Here is a 13134-nt window from a genome sequence, read left to right as displayed (position 1 = left end):
TATAATGGGCTTTTGGCACATTCGAGTTGATTGAATAGTGATTTATTCCACCACTTTTCCATCACGTTGGCGTTAAGTTATTTGCTTCTTCACCCGGCGCATCATAGAAAGAGAAATATAGAGAGAAATATACGACAACAGGAAATGGAAAATGATGTTACACAGTAGTAAATATTAGTTCCATATTCACGCTAACCGCAGAAATTTTTTAAAAAAGAGTTGAGGATGTTTTGGGGTTTCAGGCAGGCGGCGAAATGTTGCGACTCTCCAAGGATTTATTTTGTTTTCCCCCTATAGCTCCGTCTAAAATCGACAACGCCTTTATCTGCTGCCTATATACACCTTTCAATCAATTGCCTAATACGGGAGGAGGCCACACGGAACATTTTCGTGGGAGAAAATATCTAACGTCTACTAGAGAGAGAGAGAGAGTTCACCGCATCACAAGGTTTATATAGATTGGCGCCAGCAACCGCTTCTTTTTTTATTTTCTGAATAAAGTTGCATGAATGATGAGAAAAGCCGATCTTATATAATACACACGCGCGGTGGGCCAGCTCTAACGCATTAACAAACCGGTGGTGGCCCCTTGGATTATTTTCTTGTTGGGGCTTCTTGTTTTGGTTATTCGCTTCCGAAATGGTGGGCGTGTGATTTGTCCTGATGGAAAGCCTCAGATAATACGACCGCGTCATCAACAGGTCCACATAGTCTTCACCCGGTTGAAAGGCATTGACGCATAGATTTTTATAGAGAAATTCCCATATAATAGCCGGACGATGGCGAGCGTCTCCTTGCGCGATATCGCGACGACATGCAGTTGGGCGGGGTCGCCTTATTGCGTTATAGGAACATCTCAGCAGTTGACGTGAAACTGCTGAAAGACACTCAATCGAATAGAATGAGGACGTATTTAAAAAACCCAATCTAAAAAAAGAATTCTTTAGTTTTTAAAAGAAGCTGACTATAGTTGTTATTTATGTTCTTGTCAAAAGCGTCGAGAATTATAGAGAGAAGCTCCTTGTATTTCAGAGAGAGTCAACACGGGGGCGAAAAAGGAGAAAGCGAACGCGTTCATCATTTGTCTGCGACTTGTTATTAATTATATACCAGCCAGAGGCCGTGTGTGTGTGTGTCTCCTCGACGCTCTTCTCCAGTTCATTATATCAATGCGACACAAAAGACCAGTAGCATAAATCTCGTCGTAAAATGCATTTCTATTTGCTGTCCAATTTTTCTGCCAGGGTTAAAATGTACATACACTTTCAAGTTATTTTCTTTGACTCGTCAACTATAGCACAGGGCGAAAGATGGATCGGTGTCGAGGTAAAAATACGTCGTCGATTTGATATAAATATAATACGACCGGGGCTTATTCAAAAGTTGGAGAGACTAGACAACACAACTTCCAGCAACGACGGCCAGAGCACTTGGGAGGACCATTGATTTCTCAAGTCTATGGCCGAGTCAATATCGTTGGCATGTCGTTGGATTGCTTGGTTCTCCGTAATGTTTTTCTTCTTCCGACGACGACGACGACGACGACCGTTTTCGTTTTGATGAACTCGTGAAAAGTCAACAAGACAAAATCAGATCGGATTGCACCGACCCTTGTGTATAGACTCTTCTTCTTCTTTTGCCCACCCGCCTTCAACTGTGGCATCACTTTTTTTGAGTTTTTCCGGTGGCTCAGATGCTGTGGCCACGGGGGGAGAGTGAGCCCAGCACGGACCGGCCTATAGCTCATCATTTGATGGCTCGGGTGCGTCCGGCTTTTACCAAATATTGGAGAGGGGAAAAAGGAAAGAAAGAAAAGAGTCAACAGAAGAGGCGAGCGACAGCTCCAGTCGCCCCTTTTCCTATATGCCAAGTCGACGCAGCAGAAAATGGAAGCAGAAATGCTCTGTGCATAGTTCACGTCACACACAGAGGAAAAGAAAACAAAAAGAAAGAAGAAGAGATTGAAAAAGAGACTCCTGCACACACACAGCACAGAGTCCAGCTCACTGTGTCATCAATGACCAAGCAAAAAGGGAAAATGAGAAAACCCTCCAGCAGCAGCCACAGCCGCAACCCTGGCCACACAGCTCGTCTCACAAGAGCACAGCACCTGGTAGTTCCATTTTCCCCCTTCAGTCGAACCCACAGTCGAACCAGGCCTTTATTTTTCCCCCTTGATCTCTTATTCCCCTCCATCCTCCTGCGCAATTCTCTCCATTTGTGTGTGTACATAATAGCCGACAGCATCTCTTTCAATAGGCCTATAGGATACGTATAATAATCAACCGCGCTGTTGTACTACACAAGGTTTTCTATTGTCTGCTATTATTGCCATCATCGAACTGATCTCTGCCCAGCAGAGTACAACTGCGCAATGCCTATCGCTATACACGTCCAATAATAAATATAATAACCCCCTCGACCTTGTTTTATGGAATCTCCCTTCAACCCCCACAGCGAAAGTCGGGCGTTCCAAATTTCTTACTGTAAAATCTATGGCCATCAGAGAATAAGAGAGATGTTAAAGTTTATTCTCTCCACGGTTATGATTTCGACCCTCTTCAACTTTTTTTTGGGTTGGGTCTATGAAGTATACCCTCCCTTCTTATATGATATAGACGAGACCCTTTGAGGCGCTGGCATGAAACAATTTGTATATGGCAGGCGGGTAGAAAAAGAATTGTAAAAAAGAGCCTTAAATATAACACAGATGTAGTATAACTTCAAGGGGTGTTATTATATTATATGATATGTACGGTAGCCGGCATCACGACAAGATTCGGCGGCTGATCTCGTCAAAACATCACACAGGGAAATTCGGTGGTTTTTTCGAGAGAGAGAAATAGATCGCCGAGGAATAAAATACATCAAATCGACCCTTGAGGGTGAACGAGGGGAAGAACAATATATACATTTCATATAATATAAGAAACAAGCCGCCGAATCACAAAAGAAGAGATATAGACAAGTCAAGCATTCTACTGGAAGTCGTAGATATATAAGGCAAACTCGGTAAGCTCCGACATCCGACTGAATTTCATTGAAAATGCATTGATGTTTTGTGGCTCAAGAGTCACTCTGCCATATCAAATCAAACAGAGATTGGCTATATAACAAATTTAATCGCTTATTGGTTGTTCCGACTGATGCTGCTGGATGACGACATCCATCTCATCTGCTATTGGGGGATCAAAATAAATATTTGAAAAAACAACCAACAAAGAGAACAGCGTCATTTCCTTTTGTTTATCAACTCTCACGAAATATCCCAATGAATAATTTAGGTAGAAGATGATGATCGTCAAAAGATTAAGGATCACTATATAACCGGTTATTACGAGTCGTTCATTTTCTTTTTCAATTTCGTCCATGAATATTTAAAAAACACCAACTTTATTTTCATGTTGTTGAATAATCGTCTCTCTATACGATATGACATAACCATCAAATAAAATACCCCTAACGCTAAATTATATCCTGGGCGACCCATACCTATATCCGATCGATAGACACAGCGCAGTTTTGGATGTTTTTGCTACGATGATGATGAAGGTATCGTCTCTCTCTTTTTAATTAAAAACGAGCGGCGCTATCACATAGACGAAAAGGGGGGACATAACATTCTCCGAAAGACTCTTGTCTCCATCGCGATGGGGAATATAAACATAAACACACGTAAGAAGTGGACGTCAAAGTACATGTTTGACCCGTACACCATCAACTGATTGCCATCTGATCTCTCCGCACCATCACAGCGTGCGCAGTTGTTGCCCTATTGTCGAGCTCATCTTATTATGACGCGCAAGTTCTTCAGCCATCAATTCGAAGGCATACAAGGACCCAGAAATAAAAATAACACGAAATGAGAGGAGAGAGAGGAAAAAAGTGAGGGGGAGGAATGAAAAGAAATCGACAAACCCAATTAGGAATTGAAATGGTGTTTGATGCTGTCGTCGTTTGGGGTGGGCTATAGTCACTCGATTCCATCCGGAGTAGCAATCATCATTTTTCTTACCTAACAGATATCTCCCCCCTAGCAGCAATGGGGAAAAGAGTGAGGAGGGTGAGTCAATCTACTTTTTGAAAAATCAAGAGACTGGAAGCGAAACGGAGCGGGGGAGAGAGAGAAACTGGATGGATCTCAGAGAACTAGTTGGGAGTATAGAGAGGGGAATCGGAGAATTTACATAATTGATAGCAACGGACGGCACACACATACTGGTGCCTTCGCCACTGGTAGTAGATATAAAACTCTCAAATTCTGAAGAGGAAAAATCAAGCAAATAGAAAAAAAAATAAAATCAGAAAACTAGAAAATGAAAGAAGAAACTATAAAAGTTATAGACCAGATCAAACAGTGAACTCACGTCCATCTAGTACTTGTGTCTCCACAGCAATTGGCTCAAGGAAAAAAGAAGAAAAAAATCCCGAGTTTGAGATGTTCGTGAGCGTCTTATACGATCAGAGTACTAACAAGGTTGAGGGGGGGGAAATAAAAGTGACAATCTCTCCTAACAAGAGGGACTGGTTTAGATCGACCATTATTTTATCAGAGTCGTCACATCACGATTTTTCACTTTCTTTTTCTCAACCGAAAAGTTCCTTTTGTTTTGTTTCTTCACTGCTGCTGCTGTCTGTGTATAACAAGTTTTGTCTTGTAATCAGCAACCACCATCTATTTTTCGCCTTTTTCTCTTTCGTGTTCGATAATGGACCAAGTGATGGCTACTTGGCGCTGACGGAAAAAAAAATTAGTTGCCTTGATTTTTTATTTTAGTTTTATTTTTTCCCAGACTTTTTGGGTGATCAATCAAACTGGCTGGTCTACCACATGTCAGCAGTGTCCAGCGCAACCAAGCGCAACTCGGTCAGTCGTCCCTAAATTCTAGACTAATCAAACCACTGTCTATAGAAATCTATATTCGTTATGTATATTTCGTCTTATATAATAATCAGACAAATTTCCTTTTCCAGCAGACAGGAGACCCAATCTATAGACACACACGGGTGATGATTATATTTATAGACTTGTGAACTAAACGCTAACAAAAATTCGACGACTCCCAACTCTAATCACGTCATTTCGAATCAATGTTTCGGGAAAGCTGAAGCGCAGGAATCTTGGCTCGGGAAATAGGCAGTAGCAGCAGCAGCAGAAGTGGATGTATTATAGTCTAGTCTATCTATATAAGAGTTGTCTTCTCGTTAGCCACAGCGCAGTAACAAGTAGGCTTGCGACTCATTCAATTAGGCTAGCAGCTCGTCTAAGCTTCTAGTTCTCATTCCGTGCGGTTGTTTCCTTCTAAATACCGACGAGAATATGAGTTACGACGATAGTTCTTCATCCATCTTTTTGTTTTCTTGTTTAACCCCCCTTATACGTAATAGAAATTGGTATATAAGAGATGCACTCTTGAGAGAGAAACCGGATCAAAAGAGAGTTGCCATTATTTTTGACGCCTTGATTGAATCCTCTTAGCCTTGTCCCATTATATTTCTTCCTTTAACAACATTACTTTTCCCGTAGCGACGAGGGGTATATAGTACGTCTTGAACGCTGGGAGATGTATTTAAAGAATCTCTTGAATTTGTTTCACGACGACGACGACGAAATATACTCGCGCGCGCCAGTGAATTTCCCTTCGTTTAGATTTTCGATCCCTTAGCTGCAACCTAAAATGTATAAGAGATAACGAGCTCTTCTTTCTTTTTTCCCTATTCCACCTCCATTCCTTCCGCCATCGCCCAGATTCTTTTTCTTTTACTTTTTCGTCTTCTTGGTGTTCTCTCATCCATCGAGCTGTACACACACACCCGTCGTCCCCTCTATTCTACATGGTAGTAGTACCGGCAAACTTGGAAATTAGCCAGGAACGCGCGCTCCCATCGTCTAGTACACACTCAAGATTGCCGTTTTCATTAGAGAGAAAAAAATCCTGGGCTCCATTATCAACTTTAGCTTCCCTTGAATCACTGTCTATCTACTCTCTCCAAGGCAACTTAATTGACATTCTTCTTTTTTTCCAAAAATGTATCCATAGCTACAAGCTTCCCAAAAATATTAAATCACAATCATAATGTCTAAGCTAGATGTTATAGCGCATTGATCTATTTAGGACGACGCCGAAAAGATGAAAAATGACGTTGACCAATTTTTGCGGGAAATTTCTAGCAAAAAAAGGGAAATGATTCGCATCGAGCATCTTTTATTCCAGACTGAATAAACCTCAATTCTCCTAGCTGAGCCACTGAAAAATCTGTAACGATTCAAGTCACATCTATTTGGTGATTCGTCGGCGTATGCGCTGCGCTGTGTGTGCCGAGTGCTGCATGAATGTTTCATGCCGTCCAAATCAGAATGTATATGTGTAGATATATTATGCCAGCACTGGCGCGCTGCATTATATTCTCGGCTGCGACGACGACGACATATCCTGTCGATCCCTTTGAAGAAGAAAAGAGAGCAGAGGGAGAAAGAAAAAAGAGATATCCGAAAAGCTTTGTAGACTCTTTTTCTTTCTCTCTAGAAACAAGCTGGCGCACAGGCGAGATTCGGATAAATGTAAGGCGGAGAATCTAAGGCGTGAGGTGCGGCCAAGAGCATCAAGGTATAGAGAGAGATGTAGTGCATGATAGTACACATACAGACGCCGAAGAGCATACATAGAGAGATAGAGGGGGGTCATGTAATCCAGTTCATTGTCTATTCCGGCCCAGTCCTCCTACGCTCAAATTGGAAGGACAGTAAGAATGAGGGGAGAGAGATACTGGAGAGAGAGAGATAGACACACGTATGACTAAAGAAGGAGAGGCTTTTCAAATGGAAGCTATATAGGGAAATCCCTAGCACTGTTGCCAGCAGCAGCAGCAGCCTCAGCTTTGCACATCAAGCACCAGAGAGTTTCCCTCTGCTTTCAGGCATCTCTCGTCGACTTGGGCCGGAATCAAATACTCATCCAATCCTCGTTGTCTTATCTTGTCTGTTTTTTTTCCTTTCGAGAATCTCCGCGCGCACAATCTAACTGGAATATTAGAGCAGAGAGGTTTTGATGGAACCCAATTCAACAGGGAATATAATGTATAAAGATCGCACACCCTTATATTCTTAAATGGAATCAAGCGTCGAGTGGTTAGACTTTCGGTGTAAAATATAAGCTTTGATGAATCATTCTGTTGCGTGAGCGCTATCGGCTTTTTGGACCGAAAACATACGTGGATATTATATAGCGTAACATTTTTAGACTTTACCCCCACCGGCAAGTGTGCTGCTGCTGTATATCTATATCCTTTCATACTCCCAGCGTTGTATATATAATAGCTCTCCTCACCCTCTATAATACTATACACCAGACTCTTATATTTTTATGATTTTCTCTCCTCTTTCGTTTCTTTTTATCTTTCCTGATGGTTTTGCCAACTGGAAGCTCTTTCACATAAGAGGCGACGGGAGAAAAAAAAAGCTATATTTTTTTCCTCCCCATTCCACCCCCTCACTGGTTGTGTCCCCTCATCAACGACAAGGTTTTCCCCCCTACCCTCTTATCACGCACCGAATCGCCATACGAAAAAGAGAAGGAGCGGATTATTCGGTGACTGCAGATAGTCGAAACAAACGGCTCTTCTTCTTCTTCTTCCTGCCTTCGCTGTATTAGATCCCCGCCCGTCTAGAAATCACCTCATCATGAATAATGGTCCCATTTATACCGAGCGTACAGCATTTCCTCTCCCCCCAAAAGCTTTTTTCGATTATATAAGACTTAGATATACAGCGCTAGAGAAACGCAGGTATCAAGAGACCCAACACAGTGTCGTTCCATGCCAAAAGACATGTGCGGATGTGTATGGATCGATCGCGGCCGAGAGATGCTTGTCGATCTCCTTCCAGATTATCGAGATCAGCATGTTGAAACCTTTTTTGGGCTATAAATCAGGATTTGCCTTTGATACTTTAACGTTTAAAAACAAAAAAAACACGTCAAGGTTTATGATACACTGAAATGGCGTATCGACAAGAGCGTTTGGGGGGCGATATTATAAACGAAAGAGTTTAGGAATTTAGCGATTCGTTTTTTTAGTGGGAAATCAAAGTGTAGACAGTTTGATACCGCTTTTTGACAAACAAGTCACGAGGGTGGACATGCATTACTGCGGTGATGGTGATTCCTCTACGTCATTATTGACAACTCTATCATTTTTATGTTTGTCAAAAAAGAACGAAAAAGGGAATAAAACATTCTTCTCTCTATAGAAAAAAGGGAATATTGTTTTATTTCTAGCTGGAGAGTTTGATAAAGTCCCGTGTCATTCTTTCCTCCTCCTTTTTGTTTTGTTTTGTGGCTATTCATATTTTTCTCTCCCCATCATAAAATGTTCAAAGTCAACTCTCTACCCATATGTAATGCATCTATCCCGCAGTCAAAAAGGTTGTTTTTCAAAAAAGGTTTTAGGTTAAAGGTTTCTATGGCTGATTGTTGTGGGTGAATGGGGGGAGGGGGGAGGGATGACGTCAAATGTTCATATCGAAAATGATTTGGAAATATGATTCGCCATAGGGCGGGTGATTCATAATGATTTCCAACGCACACACAGCACATGAAGGACTCGGCGACGTGATTTGTGACTGGGCGCAATCTCACGGTGGCTGAGACTTTCTCCGCAAGAAATAGAAAATCAGTCCTCCTCCTCCTCACCATCAAGCACGTCTATATACATAATAGACGATATAGCTTATGTCTTCCCAAAAGTTGGTAAGTGCGTAGGTATATCTAATACCAGGCATAGTGCATATGTATATTAATACATACGTGTGGGGGTGTCTGTATAGCACAGCAAATATCTACACGTTTTTCTTCGTCTTTTGGCTTTGAATCATTCATCGTCGACAACTGCCAAGATCGAAAAAAGGCAGTGAGAGAGAGAGAGGAGAAAGCGCGTTTTGTTTTCGGTCACGGATTTAACGTTCCAGGCATTCCCAGTAATCCCCAGGCCCCAGCGTTTGTCCCCTTGTCAACGAATTGAAGGCACAAAGTTGTAAGATATGTCACAGTGGATCGATGAATCTTTGAGAAAGGACCCCAAAAAAAGAAGAAAAATAAGAAAACCTGTTTTCTCTACCCACACACACATAACAGCCTATTGTTTCTTACGTAAATACACGGGACTGAAACATGCGTGATGGACGACGACGAGTCTCGCGAGAGAGCTGAAAAACTGATGCTGCGGCCAACAGGGGAAATACTTGGCGTGCTATCTCCATCATTGACGAATGTCTAATGTCTATTCCAATGCAGCTGTGACATTTTCTTCGCTTTTGAGTTGGGTTGAGTTGGGGACCATCTTTTAAAAGGAACTAAAGTATTGGACGAGGAGGTGCGCCCGTGTAACGGCAGGATACTATTGTCCACCAAATTTCCACTCTGCTCAAAGTGTTCAAGTTCAAGTAATTTGAAATTTGATTTCTTACAAGCAGAAAAAGTTGTAAGGTAAAAAAACAAAACAAGCCTGATCTGTAGTCGTCCTATGAGTTTTTTAATGAACCCTGACCGAGTCAAGGGCAAAAGAAAACAGTTCCAGTCAATAACTGCCTATATCTCAGGAGTAATCGTACTCGTAGTTGTACTCGTAACAATTTAGAATCGACGCCCACTCAATAGTCAAAAAGGAAAGATAGAGTATAGATTTTCCCTACCTTTGAGCCTGGGAAATTCAGCCAGGCATCCTTCCAAAGAGGGCTCCATCCATCCGCTGAAAAGTTGAGTCCAGCAGGCGGGATAGGGAAAAAAGGGGGTCCTCGTGAATACACCCACACTCGCATGGGCATACACTTGGACATTTAAAGAAAGGGGGGAGGAAGAGATACGTAGCTCGGCCATGGTTAGAATCTCCAATCAACAGGGATGCTGTTTATCTAAATCAAAAATAAAAATTGAGTTACGAAAAATATTTGGACATCAAGTAAGGCAAAGTTGAAAATCTATCAGGTCACAGGAATAAAAGTACTGAAAATTATTTACCCAAGCGATGATGCTGAGATTGTTGCTGTGATGACAGGTCCAGCAGAAGCAAAACTGGAATATCTTGTTGTTACGTTGGCTAACTCAGAAATCAAATCTGCACAAAGAAAAAGGTTAGACAGTGCGAAAAAACTGCCACATGCATTGACAAAAGGCTTACAGCATACATGATAGTTAAATGCAGTTAAAGGCTAGTCAGAAACTAACTATTCATAAATTTGGAACAGGCTTAACTCTTTTACCTTTTCTCCCATCATCATTCTTTTTGTCAACTTCATTTTATTTTCCCGCCAAACAGCATGAAGTCGTTGCAGTGTGTATTAGGCGATTGTATTTCTAAGAGCCACGACACCAGAGTTTACACGACGATCAATTTTTTGTAATTTGATTTGAACTGCTAATTTTCGTGCAGCCACGTAACGTTTTATTTGCTTTGGAATCTTAAACTTTGTCTCTTTTAGTCTTTTTCGGAACCGAAACTGCTGCTGGTAAACTTGCAAGTTGCAACAAATGAGAGCAGACGACACTAATATTTTAATTAGCTTAAGATATCGATAGCAATTTAAAAAATCGACCCTCTTCTAATTAAACCAACCAATCAAAAATGATCAAACCTTTTTTTCTCAGTTTAACTCTCGACTGAATGGATTGGGATTATTTAGTATTTAATAGTTTTTCTCAACAAGTTGCTGCAATGAGCTAAAATTTAAAATGTCCACAAAACCGTTTGGTAAGAAACCGGCCCAATAATAAGACCCCCCAGGACCCTCTTGGGAATCCAAGAGGGAACAAATAAATATTTGTGGCTGTGCATCGGCAAGCAGGTGATATTGGGTTACATCGGTAAACAAAAATACGAGCGGCGTATAACTTTGAATCACATATAATACATCATTTGAGTACTACAATTAAAACCCCGCATTCACCGTACGTGTAATTGAAAATGTCAAATAAATAGGCAATTAACTGGATACAAGAGAAGGGGGATTTCCCGGCTAAATTTTCAAGCTGATTTACAATTTCCCACGAACAAATATAACGAATGCGCTTGCCTTCCTTCATTATAATTTCCGGATTCTGGTTCAATAGGCTTTCCTATACACAGCAGCGACGACGACAACTGCCAACTTTATTTGAACAGTTCTCTTTCCAATTAAGAAAGTGATGGACCCCCAATCTGCTGGCAAACGGTTAACTTATTGGAATTACACGGCGCAGCAACAGCATCCATAGTGACGGAGTTCCGAGTCGAGGCCATTCACTGATCTCATTCGTAACAGATTCTTCATCATTGAACAAATCAAATAGACGTGCCGTGCAGTCCGAGTTCATTAAACACATCAGCCAGAGTCGGATCAATACTTGTATAATATATCTTATTTACATATAAAAATGGAGTTTGTTCTTCATACCCTTTTGATTTCATTTCTTTCAGCTAAATCATTACTCAAGTTCTAGACTATAAATAGACGCAGACATTTCTTATATATATTTTCGCCATTATAATTTCGAGTTCAACCACTCGATATGCCGAGCAACTATCAACCAATCAAACGAGTGTCACTGGGGTTTCTCCACTCGAGTATTTGTAAAACTGGTTGGCGTGTTGAGCGAGCAATTTAATCAGATTTTTCAAATGACGGAAATAGCTTCGTATTGGTATAAGGTTTATTTATAGGGTTCAGAGGAGGGGGAGGATATAATATGCTCGCACTCAAAGAGTCGTGTATATTACGGCTAGTATTGCGTAGAAAAGAGGGTCATTAAAAATGTCCTTTTGATATTGCAACGAGACAAAATAAAATTATAAAAATAAATTTGAATTTGAACAAATTAAAGGGTCTCTTGATTTCTACATGTAGCGCATTCTATCAAAGTTATATTTTTTTCGAGTTGAATAATGCGCCACTAGGTCTAGTCGAGGAGATGCTTGGTATAATAGACGCCGCATTCTGGAACGCTCACGTCTCTCCATCACGCAATGGACATAGAAAAGGCAGAAGGCCCGTCTCATTCTTTATATACAAGAGAGCCTGATGGAGTCGAAGAATGTGTAGGTGTACACACACACAAGAGTCTGCGACTGTCGAACAAGACAACATGTCTATTTAAAAACGGTGACAAAGATTCAAAAACTGGCGAGGCATTGACGCGCTCAGCAACAGGAAAATAGAAGAAATAACCGCAGCAGCAGAGAGAGAGAAAAAGAAAAGGGAAAATAGACGAGGGCCTTCGACGTATATCGCCTAGTCAGCATCGACGTGGATGTAGGAAATATGCATGAGCTGTGCATGGCTCTATCGTGAAAGAGCAGCGGGAATATACCGTAGTATCTTTGGGGGATATCGAAGAAAACGCCTCGTCACAACAGCATCCAACAGCACATTGGGAGACGATCTATCGCTCGAGTCATGGAGCCAGCATGTCGATTTCTCTTACACACCCCTGCTAATTCTATCTACCGGTGACCTGGCCTCTCTCTATATCTCTTTATATTATACAAGAGAGAAAATTGAACGACTCTTGTATACACATCGCCCGATAATGTTGTCTATTTGCTCCCAACTAGTAACTCTATATCGCACAAAAGTGTATAGTAGTACAAATATCAGCCTCTATAATAAATGTGCTATACTTGTGCTATTTGAGCACACAGTCTATAGCTATAGAGACAAGAGAGAAACACATATCAGCAGTTGAACACACACACACAACGACCCGGGGCATTCAAACATGCTGCGCCGGGGCAAACAAAAACATTGTCTCCGTGACTTATGGACAATGAACATCGTAGGTTATATTGTATAGCCTATAGAGCAGGATTGGATCCTGAAATTCCTCTTGTTGACGAAACTGTTCATTAGGAAAACGCCTTTATAGATGTCAGCTGACATCCAATTAGCATACGCGGATTGCGCGTATATCTATGCATATTCGAGTTGGGGAAGGAGTCGCCGATGTTATTATTATATGCATCGACCCCTGCGCGCTCCGAGGCCTGTTCATCTTCAAGCAACTAATAAGCAGCGCTAAATACTAGTCACAGCAGCGCACAGCAAGTCATCCAAGTCTGCACAAGCTAGTGCTGTGTGTTTGCGTCACTTGACTGGGCGACACATCG

At 41.4% G+C, this 13134-nt stretch overlaps 1 protein-coding gene across 1 annotated transcript in view; it reads right to left on the bottom strand.

Moving 5' to 3' along the window:
• Positions 1–9709, bottom strand: part of LOC124193899 (protein sax-3-like) — a 58478-nt gene extending 48769 nt beyond the window's left edge. Inside the window, exon 1 of the mRNA XM_046587884.1 lies at positions 9689–9709. The gene's annotated coding sequence lies outside the window, so the exon portion shown is untranslated. The remainder of the gene's footprint in view (positions 1–9688) is intronic.
• Between the last annotated feature and the right edge of the window lie 3425 nt (positions 9710–13134).

The sequence above is a fragment of the Daphnia pulex genome, chromosome 5, assembly GCF_021134715.1.
Source record: "Daphnia pulex isolate KAP4 chromosome 5, ASM2113471v1".
Lineage (NCBI taxonomy): Eukaryota > Metazoa > Arthropoda > Branchiopoda > Diplostraca > Daphniidae > Daphnia > Daphnia pulex.
This window is presented reverse-complemented; position numbering and strand designations above follow the sequence as displayed.